The following is a 12,229-nucleotide window of genomic DNA, read 5'->3' on the forward strand; positions in this document are numbered from 1 at the left end:
CGAAACACTCACGTGAAACAACACCCGGCTTCACCTGCTGCACAAAAAGTCACTCACCACAAAGAAAAGATGACGAGAGAGATAGTTTAATCATATTTTATTTCAACGGACATTAAGTGTGTCAGCAAGACTTCTCTTGGTCTTTCAAGCAAAGAGGTGTCTTTTGTGAGTGACTTTTTGTGCAGCAGGTGAAGCCAGGGGTTATTTCACGTGATTGTTTCGTTTTCGTCATATTTGTTTTTATTTGGGCCTTGGAGTAAAGGCTTAGGCATAGTTGTGAGTCAGCGCTTGTACTGTGGCTTCCTTTTATTTTGTCCTGTGTCTTCTTGGTCGCGCTGTTTAATTTAATAATGGATGTTTACCAACTCGCCCAACAAAGTATATTGGTAAGTGTACTTTAGGTTGGAAGGCAAGGAATGACTACATAACCACTCGTCAACAGATGCACGTGCGTGATGCTCACAGAAAGCCTGCAATTTGAATAGTTTTCCTAACTGTGAAATCATACTTGCAAAAAATCAATTAAAACTTGTGCACGATAACGATACCCATGCATTGCTTTGCAAGCTCAGAAACGTCAGTGCAACTGCCATTCTACGAGGTCCCACGGCCACACAAACTGCTTCAAACTTGCACTCAGACCTTATCACATATGACAGGAGAGAGCGTTGGCAAGCTTGTCTTTGTTCTGCACCCATTAAAGTATGACCTCTGAAACGAAAAGCTTCCTTCAGTTGATTGATTGCATTGGTAAAACGTTTATTCGGGGCCTGCAGTAGAACGCGCGCTCACGCGCGCGCGCTCCGGACGGGGCTTACGTCGTCCTCTGGGCACCGGCCGCGCGGCCTGGGTCCCCGCTCGCCGTGGCCGGCTCGCTGGTTCCCTGCTGGGCCAGCGCCTTGATGACCTGCTGGACGGCCTAGAGTTGTTGCTCTTGATTGTCGCTCCCTGCGGCTGCTTCCAGTCGCGGCGGGGTCCTCCCAGACTTAGCTTCTTCCTGATACTTGGTACAATTCCGCAGCATATGTGCGAAGCCGGCGTCTCCGTTCGGCAGACTCTGCATTTGTCTGTCGGATGCGTCTCGGGATACATTCTATGCATCAGCGACGGGCTGGGGAGTGAGCCCGTCTGTAGCTGTCTGAATAAAACTGCTTGCTCTCGAATGGGCCCGGTCAAGGGGGTGGAAGAGCTCTGCGAGCTAGGCGGAACACCTAGGTTATTTCGTTGTAGTCGGTCATTCGGTCTTTGGTGCTGAACCACAGCAGCCAGTCGACCGAGGCGCGGTCAGTTAGCGCGCGCGCCTCGGCGTGTGCCGTCTCGTTGTGGTTGGCGTTGCGGTCTGACGCCTCACCCGCGTGCGCCGGGAACCACTTGATTCTCACTTGTCTGCTGCCGCCGTCGTTTTTGGTTGCCTGCAGTATGCGCACGGCTTCTTTCGCTATCCTGCCTTTGGCGTAATTTCTCACCGCCTGCCTCGAGTCACATAGCACTGTGTGGCAGTCGCGGTCGGCGATGGCCAGGGCGATGGCCACCTCCTCCGCTTGCTCTGCCTTGGTGCATCTCGTGCTAGCGGTCGTGCGAACGGTACCGGTCGCGTCGACGAGGACCGTCGTGAACCCGTGTATCTTGCCATACTCAGCCGCGTCAACGTAGCGTGCGTGTGTGTCGGCCGCGTGCTGGTCAATCAGCGCCTTGGCTCTCGCTGCTCTCCTCCCTTTGTTATACTCCGGGCGCATGTTCTTCGGTACCGAGTCCACCCTGATGTTGCGCCTGATCTCATCGGGGACGGGGAGCTGCGTCTGCTCCCTGCCTTTATATCCAATTCCCAGGTTGTCCAGAATTTTCCGGCCGGCCTTGGTCGTAGACAGTCCTTCGAGCTGTGCGGCAAGTTGGGCCTCCGCTATCTCCTCCAGTGTGTTAATGAAACTTCGTGTTAAAAGCAGCTGCTGCTTTTTAACTAGAAAATGACTGGAATAGTTTCTGTGGACAAAAAGAGTGGACTGATTTCACACCGTCTCTATAATGCTAGGAAGATCTCTGCGCGGTGTCCTAGACATAGCAAGGGTACTCGGGCACCCAAAAAGGAAATGGCGCAGGTAGTCGAGCATGCATTGAGGTGTATAGAGATTTTCGTATGCACGTGCATCTAAAATATATCTTATTATCGGGTATAAAATACAATACCCAGCAAGCACTTATTAATGGTGAAATATCCAATGTATATAGGCAAGCATTATATTTGTGGAGAAATTATAGCCGGCTTGGGACACAAACAAACGGCAAAGGATCTGTCGGATTCTGAAGAATGCTTCTCGATAGTATGTTTTCAGTTGTGACAAAATCGGCAAGCACAGGCTCAATAGTTACTAATATGAAAGCATACTTACATCTCACGCTGTTATCGACTCGAATAAAACTATTCCGCCTCTCAATATTTCATAAAATATACTACCATAACTCACAATTGCACTTCTTATGGATTCAACCAACATCCTACATTTCATTTCGCCGTAACCACAGTCAAAAGACAAACATTCCGCACTCAAACGCCTATTCTAACTCGTTTCTTCTCCGCACCTGTAATGATTGGAATAGCCTGTCTGCATTCCTAACGAGGGCTAAAGAAGGTCGCGACCTCAGACGCTGAGCCATTCGGCAGATCAGCGGTCTCAGCGTAGCGTGTCAGATGGTAGACGGCGATGATCCAGCGATTGGCTCGTGAGGACAATTCAGGCGACTCGTATAGGCCGATCCCGACAAATGCGAAAGGAGTGACAGGGCCAGGTAGAGGCTCTAAAAGGCCAGCGAGAGATTAAGTCGGCCGCTTGCGACGCTGGCATGACAGGCAAGAAGCGACGTATTTTGCCACGCTTGAGGAGAAGCCAGGCCAGAAGAAACGGCTTTTCACGCGGTGGTAAGTTTTGTGAAAGCCTAAATGACCGGCTCTAGCATCATCTTGGAGGGCCGCCAGAATATGGCAGCGAAGCGCTCCCGGAACCACGGAGACCCAACAGGTGCCTTCAGAGCAATAAACGTAACGGGAGAGCACTCCGTTGTCAAGTAGGAACTGTTGAAGCTGCCTGCGCATCCTAGCAGTAGGAGACTGAGTCGCACCGATAAGGCGGTCGATTAGAGAACGGCAGTATAGATCTGCTCGCTGGTGGAAAACAAGGGCGTCGCGATGCGGAGCAGCGGCATAAGGTGCACTAGTGATGTCTGGAGCCCTTGACGACATTGGGGCTTCGAGGGTGCAAGCAGGAAGGAGCAAAGCAGCAGCAGTTGGGAACTCTGAAAACGGGCAACGGGAAAGAGCATCGGCATCGTGATTTTTACGACCCGATTTGTAGGTGACATCGAAAGTGTATTCCTGTAGACGCAGAATCCAACGGCCTAGGCATCCAGTCAAATTTTTGAGGGTATAGACAGCCAACACAGAGCGTGGTGATCGGTAACGACCGTGAAATGGCAGCCGTAGAGGCATAGGCAGAATTTCTGAGCTGCCCAAACGACGGCAAGTCACTCCTGCTCAGTGATGGTGTAGTTGAGTTCCTCTAGTGTCAGAGTGCGACTGGCAAACGCAATTACCTTCTCCCGACAAGCGCTATCATGCTGCAGAACGACGGCGCCGATACCAAGACCGCTGGCACCGGTGTGGAGAATGGATTCAGCATTGACATCGAAGTGAGCGAGGACAGGGTCTAAATGAGAGCGTTCTTGAGAGTTTTAAAAGCTTCCTGGCATTTTTCGGACAAAATGAAAGCAGTACGGTCGGTAAGAAACTGGTGCAGTGGTGCAATGGCAGCGAAATTGAGACTGAAACGGCGAAAGTATGAGGATAGGCCGAGAAAACTACGAAGTTCTTTAGTCCGCTGAGGGCGCGCAAAGTTGATAACTGCGGCAAGCTGGCGAGGGTCGGGACGAATGCCATTGCTGCTGACGAGGTGGCCTAGAATCTTGATTTTTTTTTTCTTTGCGAAATTACACTTTTTGTGTTCAGTTGGAGACCGGTGGATGCCAGGCACGTTGATACTTGATCAAGGTGGCATAAATCATCAGAAAAAGTCTCAGAGAAGATAACTATGTCGTCCACGTAGCACAAGCAGGTTTTCCACAGCGTCAATCATACGCTCAAGTGTAGCGGGAGCATCGCAAAGTCCAAAGCGCATGACATTGAATTCGTAAAACCCGTCGGGAGTAGCGAATGCGGTTTTTTCTTTGCCGGCTTCGTGCATCGAAACTTGCTAGTAACCGGAACGCAGATCCAAGGTGGAGAAATATTCGGCGCCCTGAAGGCAGTCGAGGGAGTCGTCAATCCGTGGCATAGGGTAAACGTCTTTGCGAGTAACCTTGTTAAGTGCACGGTAATCAACACAAAACCGCACTTACCCGCCCTTTTTTTAACCAAGACGACGGGGGATAACCAGGGGCTGGCTGAGGGCCGAATATTGTCTCGTCGGAACGTATCATTTACATTATCTTCGATGGTTTTACGTTCTGATAAAGAAACGCGGTAAAGGCGGCAGCTAACAATAGAAGTACCCTGGGTAATGATGCGGTACTGTGCAGCAGAAGTTCGGCCCAAGGTTGCAGATGTGACATCAAAGGATGCTTGGAGTTCGCGAAGTAATTTCTGCAATGCTTGGCGGTGAGAAGCAAGGAGGTCTGGATTAATGGTGCTGATGAGAGCAGACAGAAAGGCATTGGAAGGAAGTGCTGTTCAGGAAGAGGAGGTGGTAAGGGCGGTGAGGGACACCGGTTGAATGTCCAGGACCCAAGGAAAACAGGTCCCTTTGATCAGCCTTATAGGCTCAGGGGAAGTGTTCAAAGCAACTACAAGCGCTGTGCCGTGCTCAAAGCGAAGAAGACTTGGTGACAAGGCTCTTTCACGGGTTGGATGGCAATCAGAAGGCGCGATAAGCACATCCCCATTATCAATGTCGTTAGAAGTGCGATATGTTCGCATCCAGGAGGCAAAATTAAGTCAGTAGCGGCCATCAGGCAATATTGAGTCTCGGGCAGATCAGGAGGCAGATAACCCTGGCTGATGCGGCTGATGCGGCTGATGCTGGCTGATGCGGCAGGCAAAAAATTCCGGCAAAAAATAATAGGATGAGCGCATGGAGACATCACGGCAAATTTTACATAGTGGCGGACACCGTCAACAAAAACTCGCGCCGTAAACTTAGCACAAGGTAGAATGATTGCATCATTAGCTCCACGGAGTTCAGGTCCATCGTAAGGCATTTTCACTTTGCGCAAGCGGGAACACAAGTTAGCGTGTATCACAGAAACAGCGGCGCCCGTGTCGATCAAAGCCTCAACATGTAAGCCTTCAACCCATATAAAATCATATTGGAGGGACGTTCCGGAGGACTTTTTTGATGGCCGAAGAATGCAGTTTTCTCTCCTAAAACGGCAGTGGTTAGTTTTCCGATAGGAGTGGGGCACTGGAGAAGTCTGGCGAAGCGGCGAGGTTGAGCGGCGAAAAGGCGAAGGAGAACGGCGTCTGGAAGACCGGTAACCATGAGGCACTGCGGAACTTTCTGGAGGGGGTGATGAACATCGGGGATAATCAAGAAATAACGGTGGTTATAGCTGTATAAGCGGTTAGAATAACCTTTTTCAAGTGGTTCGTAGCCGCGACGTTAATTTTGGAGTCGGCAACGACAGAAATAAGAAATATGACCCCTGTAGCCGCAGTAATAGCAAACATGGCGGGCTAGGTGCCACGTAGGGTAGTATGACGACGCCGTGATAGGTGGGGCCATGCGGCGACGTGGGCACTGGGAGGCACCGATGGGCGCTCGAAATGCAGGCGGCAAGGATGCGATCTGGGCGTACGTTGGCACAGGGCCGGTGGTAGGAGCGGCTGACGGGGGGGGGGGGAATAAGTCATGGAGGCCAACTCTTCTTTGATAATAATTTAGTGATAGTCTTTAGTAGAACTGAAGGACGTCGGATCAGGCTGTAGACGGATGAACTGAAGTTCATCGTGTCGTTGACAGGTGGAGATGACGGCGTCGATGGTGGTAGGGTTCTGCACGACCAGGGCGTTGAAGGCGAGTGATCCAATGCCCTTAAGGACGTGCCGGGCCCGCTCGGCCTCTAGCACGGTGTCATTTACACGCCGAAAAAGTGCGAGGCCGTCTTCAATATAAGATATGTAAGTCTCACCGGATCTCTGAACTCGAGCATCCAGCACCCAGCTTCTTCTTAGCGGATTCCGTTCGAACAGCCGGAGTGCAGAATATCTCGCGTAACTTTTTCTTGAATGTGGCCCAGTCCGGAATTGTCGACTCGTGATTCATAAACCAGGTTTTAGCCAGATCGGACAAGTAAAACAAGACGTTTATAAGTTTAAGGTAGTCGTCCCACCGGTTGATGGCACTGACGCGGTAGTAGTTGTCAAGCCAGTCATCAGCGTCAACGCCGCGGAGACCGGCAAACATTTGGAGGTCGCGCTGACGGCTGCTCAGAGTCCAAGTAGTAAGGGGAGCTGGGGTGGAATGGAAAGAACCCACAATAGTGGTGGTCCCCTCTTGGGGCATGACCATGGTGGTAACGGTCAAGCGGCGACAGGAACGTAGCTCCAGATAGATGCAGGTGACGAGGCAGCGGGGAAACCAAGACGCAACTCGACCACGTGTAAAGACGGGCCTGGTGGACCAGGTTTATTGGAGACCGGCAGCCCGGGCCGCGCACCTAAGCGAATCACACTGAGCGATGACGATGGGTCTCTCCAAGAGAGAAGGATGAAGATGAAGCAGTACGTGCATGCCCGCGTGAAAGATGAAGCTACAGCTGTGAAGATACAGCGCTCTCACTATTGCTACAACCTGCAGGACACCTCGTAACAAAATTAATTTGTTTCACCCTAACATTTCAACTGAAGTGTAATAACCATAATATTAAAATGTACTCTTATCCGAATGCGCCGAAGCAACTATCGGACGAGAAAAACGAATAGAATAGCACTAACAAAGGCTAACATTTAGCATCGGGAAAATAATTACAATCGTAGTTAGTTAAATTTTCCCCCGCTTTCGCATAAACCCTACGACACAGTATTGAATTTATAGATAAGATTTCCTGATTCCTCGGTCATGATTAGTTCCGAAGCCAGATTCTAGAACCGTAACAAAAATCTTATCAAATGTGTGACCAGGAATAGGTATATGCCTTGGCAGCAAAAGGTTTGGAAGAGACCGAATATGTGCCTTAAGTTTATTGAAGCGTAATCTAAATGGGGTTTCAGCCATGCGCCCACGCCCCGTAGGTTGCATACGCTATAAACTGCGGCAGATAAACGACCTTAGAAGTATCACAGGTGAAGTTTCCGCGGATGTTAAAGCTCAAATTAGCGCTACTATCTGTGATTTGGTCACTTGCGGACATACATTACAGCTACTCTTGTTAAGAGATCGCAGCTTATATAATCGGGTGAATCGATTTTATACGGTGTTAATATACCTCGTAGGTTGCGAGATCTTCTGAAAACCGCAGTAGGTAGCTCTACGTATGTTTATCAGCCATTCGCTCTGCAACGCCTTTAAGTAATTTTCATTTTGCGTTCGTAAATTACTCGTTAGTGCTTTGTTGTTTTATTTGCAAGTTTACGAGCGGTGTTGGCCTGCAGCTGACAAACTGTTGTCTTCCTTGGTGCATTTGTCTGTTAAGCTGTATTGGTTTGATTTCGTTCATGGGCTATAAGGTCGCAAAGCGACTCAGGCTGTGCAAGGCGCCGTAGTGGAGGGCTCCGGAAATTTCGCACATCTAGGGTTCTTTAACGCGCACTGACATGGCACAGCACACTGGGTCCTAACTTTTAGCCTCAGTCTAGAAGCGGCCTCTGCGGCCAATATTCGATCCCGAATTCTTGGGCACAGCATTCGAACTTTCTAACCTCTGCACCACCGCGGCGGATGTTTGTTAAGCTGGAATTACTGATTCTCACCTTACATAAATGTCCTAATGAACTTTTGTCTATATACAGTATATTCTTCGCGGCATGATAACCCAGATGTCATTGAATGCAGTGACCTTGAACCGAGCTCGACACCTTACGATGGCTGATGGTTCCCAAACAAACGTCCCCCTTAGACACCACCACTGCAGATTTCCACTTGTCCTTCTGGTTTCCTCTGGCAACAGGGCATTTAAATGACATTTAGGAAATAATATTTTTACAATAAATTCAGTTTGGTCGGGCTTTTAACATGTCATCAAACACGAAAGGCTGGTTATGAAAGCTTGCTAAACATAGCTATAAAGAGCGCTGCGGTCCTCCCGTCGCGTTTGGAGTCATTCGGGTACCAGAAGGCAAACACAAACTAAACGTGCTACCAACAGCCGCTCACATCGAGTGCACTATGCATATGCCACCACAACCCCTACAAAACGCTTGCAAGGATAAAGACCGATGGAGACAAGCGTCTTACTAACGGGTACTCATATGGAAGACCGGTCGTAAAAAAGCGATTAAGCGGACCCGCACAGCCGCTTTGTGTGCCAGCTCCACGAGCACTTTCAGCTCGCAACAATATGATCCACTGTCATCGTTCGCGTGGAAAGAGTAGACAAATATCACAAAGTGCACACCTCATTCGCAGCGCCTGTTTGGTCTCTGCTGTTTGAGAAAGGAAACCGTTCTGCTGACATTCCCTTCTGGGGGCAATCGAGCGCATCTATTTAAAGGCATGGGCACGCCTTTCTTCTTTTTATAGAGCAACATTATACTTCCTCCTTGAGTTCAGCCAAAGGTTTTATGCCGGCCAACCTTTCACCCTGCAGGGAAGGTTCACTGGGTTGTCGATATAAAAAGATGCCTTCAATGCAAGACTCGAAAAGTGCACTCACCCTAGGGTTAGCACACAGAACAACAAAACAGCGCTGATACATAGTTCTTGCAGTTCAAGGATATGCTCCGCACAAAAACCTCCGACAGCTTCACCTCTCAATAACAACCAAACTCTTAAACAAATTGTGCGGTTTACGCTTGGTTCGAATAGTGATGCAAGAGGAAGCTGTATTAAGCTCGGTTGTGAATGGTTTCGCAACCTTGTACATAGTTTGACGGCTTAAATTAGGAGAACTTTTAAGCTTCGCCCCGACCGTAGATGCGATAGCCCCTGTAACAACGCTTTTTTATTCCACCATTTTTTCATATATATATATATATATATATATATATATATACATTAACTTTTAGGGAAAGGTAGCCCCATATGGGTGGTCACTTACAATTACTTAGATCAAGATCACACCACATTTTTGTTCAGTGGTTTTTAATACGTCCAAATATTAAACAGCTCATAATATCTAGATGATAGAGGGTGCTCAGACTCGGCCCGGAGTCTTCGAGTCACAGGCCAACGACAAGTATTGGCCTCTGGTTCTTCCATAGCTCTGCAAAGCATCGAGCAGCGCCCGTTCCGGCGAACGCCGAACCGCTGTGCGAAGCGAGTATGCGGCGGCGAGCCTGCGACGAGTCGCGTGGTTAGTACCCTCACCTGCCGATTGAGTGAGTGACGCGTCACTGGTGCGTAACGACGTGCCCTTGAGCTTGGAATTTGAGAACTGGAGCTTCCGATTCAAAAAGGCGATTAACCGGCAGTTCTGTAGGTTAGTCAGGCATCTTTACAATCATGCAGCACAAATGTATTTTATTTAATATGTTAAACTAAGCTACGGCTCCTTAAAGTAGATTTAACCCTAAGTTGATCCTTCCTATTTTTTTTTCTCATCCAGCAATCCCAGCCTAATTGTGATATTATACCATTTAACGCACAATGGTAGGCAGCGGAAAGTATCACGTATAATAGGTATTGCATGGATGCGTGAAAGAGGAGTTTTTTAAGGAAAACCTTTGCGAGCACTCAATGCTAGACCTCACGTAAGCGGACAATACGCGGAGCAATCGGAAGGAACAGTTCTATCTCGGCATATGTGGAAGGAGATGTTGCGATAAACGTGGATTCCTTAAACAAATCCTATTTTCACACCTCACGGGGCCCGCATATAACGCAATTCGTTTTTAATTATATTATTATTATTATTATTATTATTATTATTATTATTATTATTATTATTATTATTATTATTATTATTATTATTATTATTATTATTATTATTATTATTATTATTATTATTATTATTATTATTATTATTATTATTATTATTATTATTATTATTATCAAGTCCTGTTCTGCATTGCCTGTTGGCCTAGCTGCGGGAGTAAATATTTTTTATAGGGAAAAGCTATTGCTCCTAATCGCATTCGCCAGAAACTTGAAACGCCAGTCTGTGTAATAACTAAAGCGCCGTAAGCACCATACGTGCCTTCACATTCCTCAGCCATAGTTACCCGGTTTCACACATCCCTCACACAAACAGCTCCATCTTGCTCAAAGTTTCGACCTTACAGTGTCATTCGAACACCCCTTCAGTTTCAAAACATTTCCGATTCTCACTAGCTTTTTTTCCTTGGCAGCAGAAAGCAAAATACGAAGAAAAATTAAAATAAGAAAGGTGGGGGCTTGTGTTGAAGAAGAGGGGGTCAGACCAGGACAAGAAAGCGTCTCACCGTCCTCAATTGCTCTAAAATCTCAATACTTAATCTAGTACAAAGAATGTACAGAACATCTCTTTCTTCTTTATATTCTTAGCTTCTAAAAGATACCAGAGTAGGGACACACGAGACACGTGTATGACCTAAAACATGCAGCACCATCGTTGCCGTCGACGAAGCGCGCTATACGCCAAGGAGGAATAGCGCAATCAAAGCGCCAGAAAAAGAGCGTTAGAGAGGGAAAAATAAAAGGAAGGCGCTACCGTGCAAGGCAGCCCAGTTGTATGAAAGGATTGGAGCAGAAAAAAAAACTGAAAAAGATAAAGAGACACCATTTGCCGGGGGTTCTTTTTTGGGAGGCGCGACTGCACAGACCATCAGAGGGCACATCTCGAGCTGTACCCGACAGGCACCTATGCCATTGCAAAGCAGTCGTCGTTGTTAAGGCACCGCTCTCAACAGGCAGGTCCATTTGGATTGGAAAGCTCACTGTCGCATTTACCATTGTCAGCTGCGTTCAAACCAGACATCAGGGAGCGTGCGAGTTCGAGCGAGAAAAGAGAGCAGCGGCACGTTCCAAAAAGTAACACTGCAGCCGTACATTGATCAACGTATGTCTGGCAGGTGTATGGCATGAGAGCCAAGGCTAGTATTTTTTTGGTGACATCTTAATTTTTTTTATTCACCCTGTGAACAGGCTGTGGTGTCTCTACATAGAGCGCAGCTCCAACGGTCATCGATTGCCGGAATATACAATATGTTTGGACCACCGCAGACTAGCTCTCAAGGCTTAGCCCGAAGTGATGTGATGGTTGCATTGGTCTTGTATGTCCGGCATCATCCAATCATACATCTTTAAAATTTAGAGAAACCCTGTAAATATTTGAAAATATTACACGAAAGCTGCGAAGAGCTGAGAACGCTCACGCAACCTGGTTGTCATAAACTTTCCCAAGTTTTAAAACCTTATCTTTCACCATAGCATATATTCAAGTGGTTATCAACATGTAATTCCAGTCTCCTGAAGAACCTATTCGAAGAAGGTCGGGAGTTCGGATACCATCAGCTGCCTATAGTTGGTTCTTCAACATTCTACCCGATTATATTTAAGACATGGATTTGGGATCTTTTCAGTGTGCTCAACGTTCAAAGAAGTTGTCAGCTATGAGGAAAGGGAAATTATCATCTCGGTTTCTTCAACGTGCCCTGGCTAACCTCTCACAGTACACAGAAAGCGGCTTGCACTTTGCTTCCATCGAAACGCTGCCGATTAGCCGCGATCAAAACCATGTTATCAGAATCAGTAGTCGAGTGCCCTTACCACTTAGCCAGTGCGGGTGAAATGTTAACCGATAAATGAGCTGCACTCTTCATTTTCCATCAACACTACAAATAACAAAAGATTCAGAAACGTTTCACTATTTTTGCTTTGAATTTACTGACTGCTGGCTTCGTTTATGTCACATGTGACAACTTGTTCCTCATAACCTTACACTTAGCTGCTCAAACAGCTCTTTTCAGAGAATACCCCTCAATACATGCAGCAGTTATGAAAGCGAAATTTCTCAAAACGGCAGTATATTTTATCAGACGGGGTATAAAATATTAAATGCTTAGACCTTAGTACGTACTAGCAGTTATTTATTTATTTCAATGCCTGCG

Source organism: Amblyomma maculatum, chromosome 6 (assembly GCF_055883805.1).
Source record: "Amblyomma maculatum isolate TAMU_Amacu chromosome 6, ASM5588380v1, whole genome shotgun sequence".
Lineage (NCBI taxonomy): Eukaryota > Metazoa > Arthropoda > Arachnida > Ixodida > Ixodidae > Amblyomma > Amblyomma maculatum.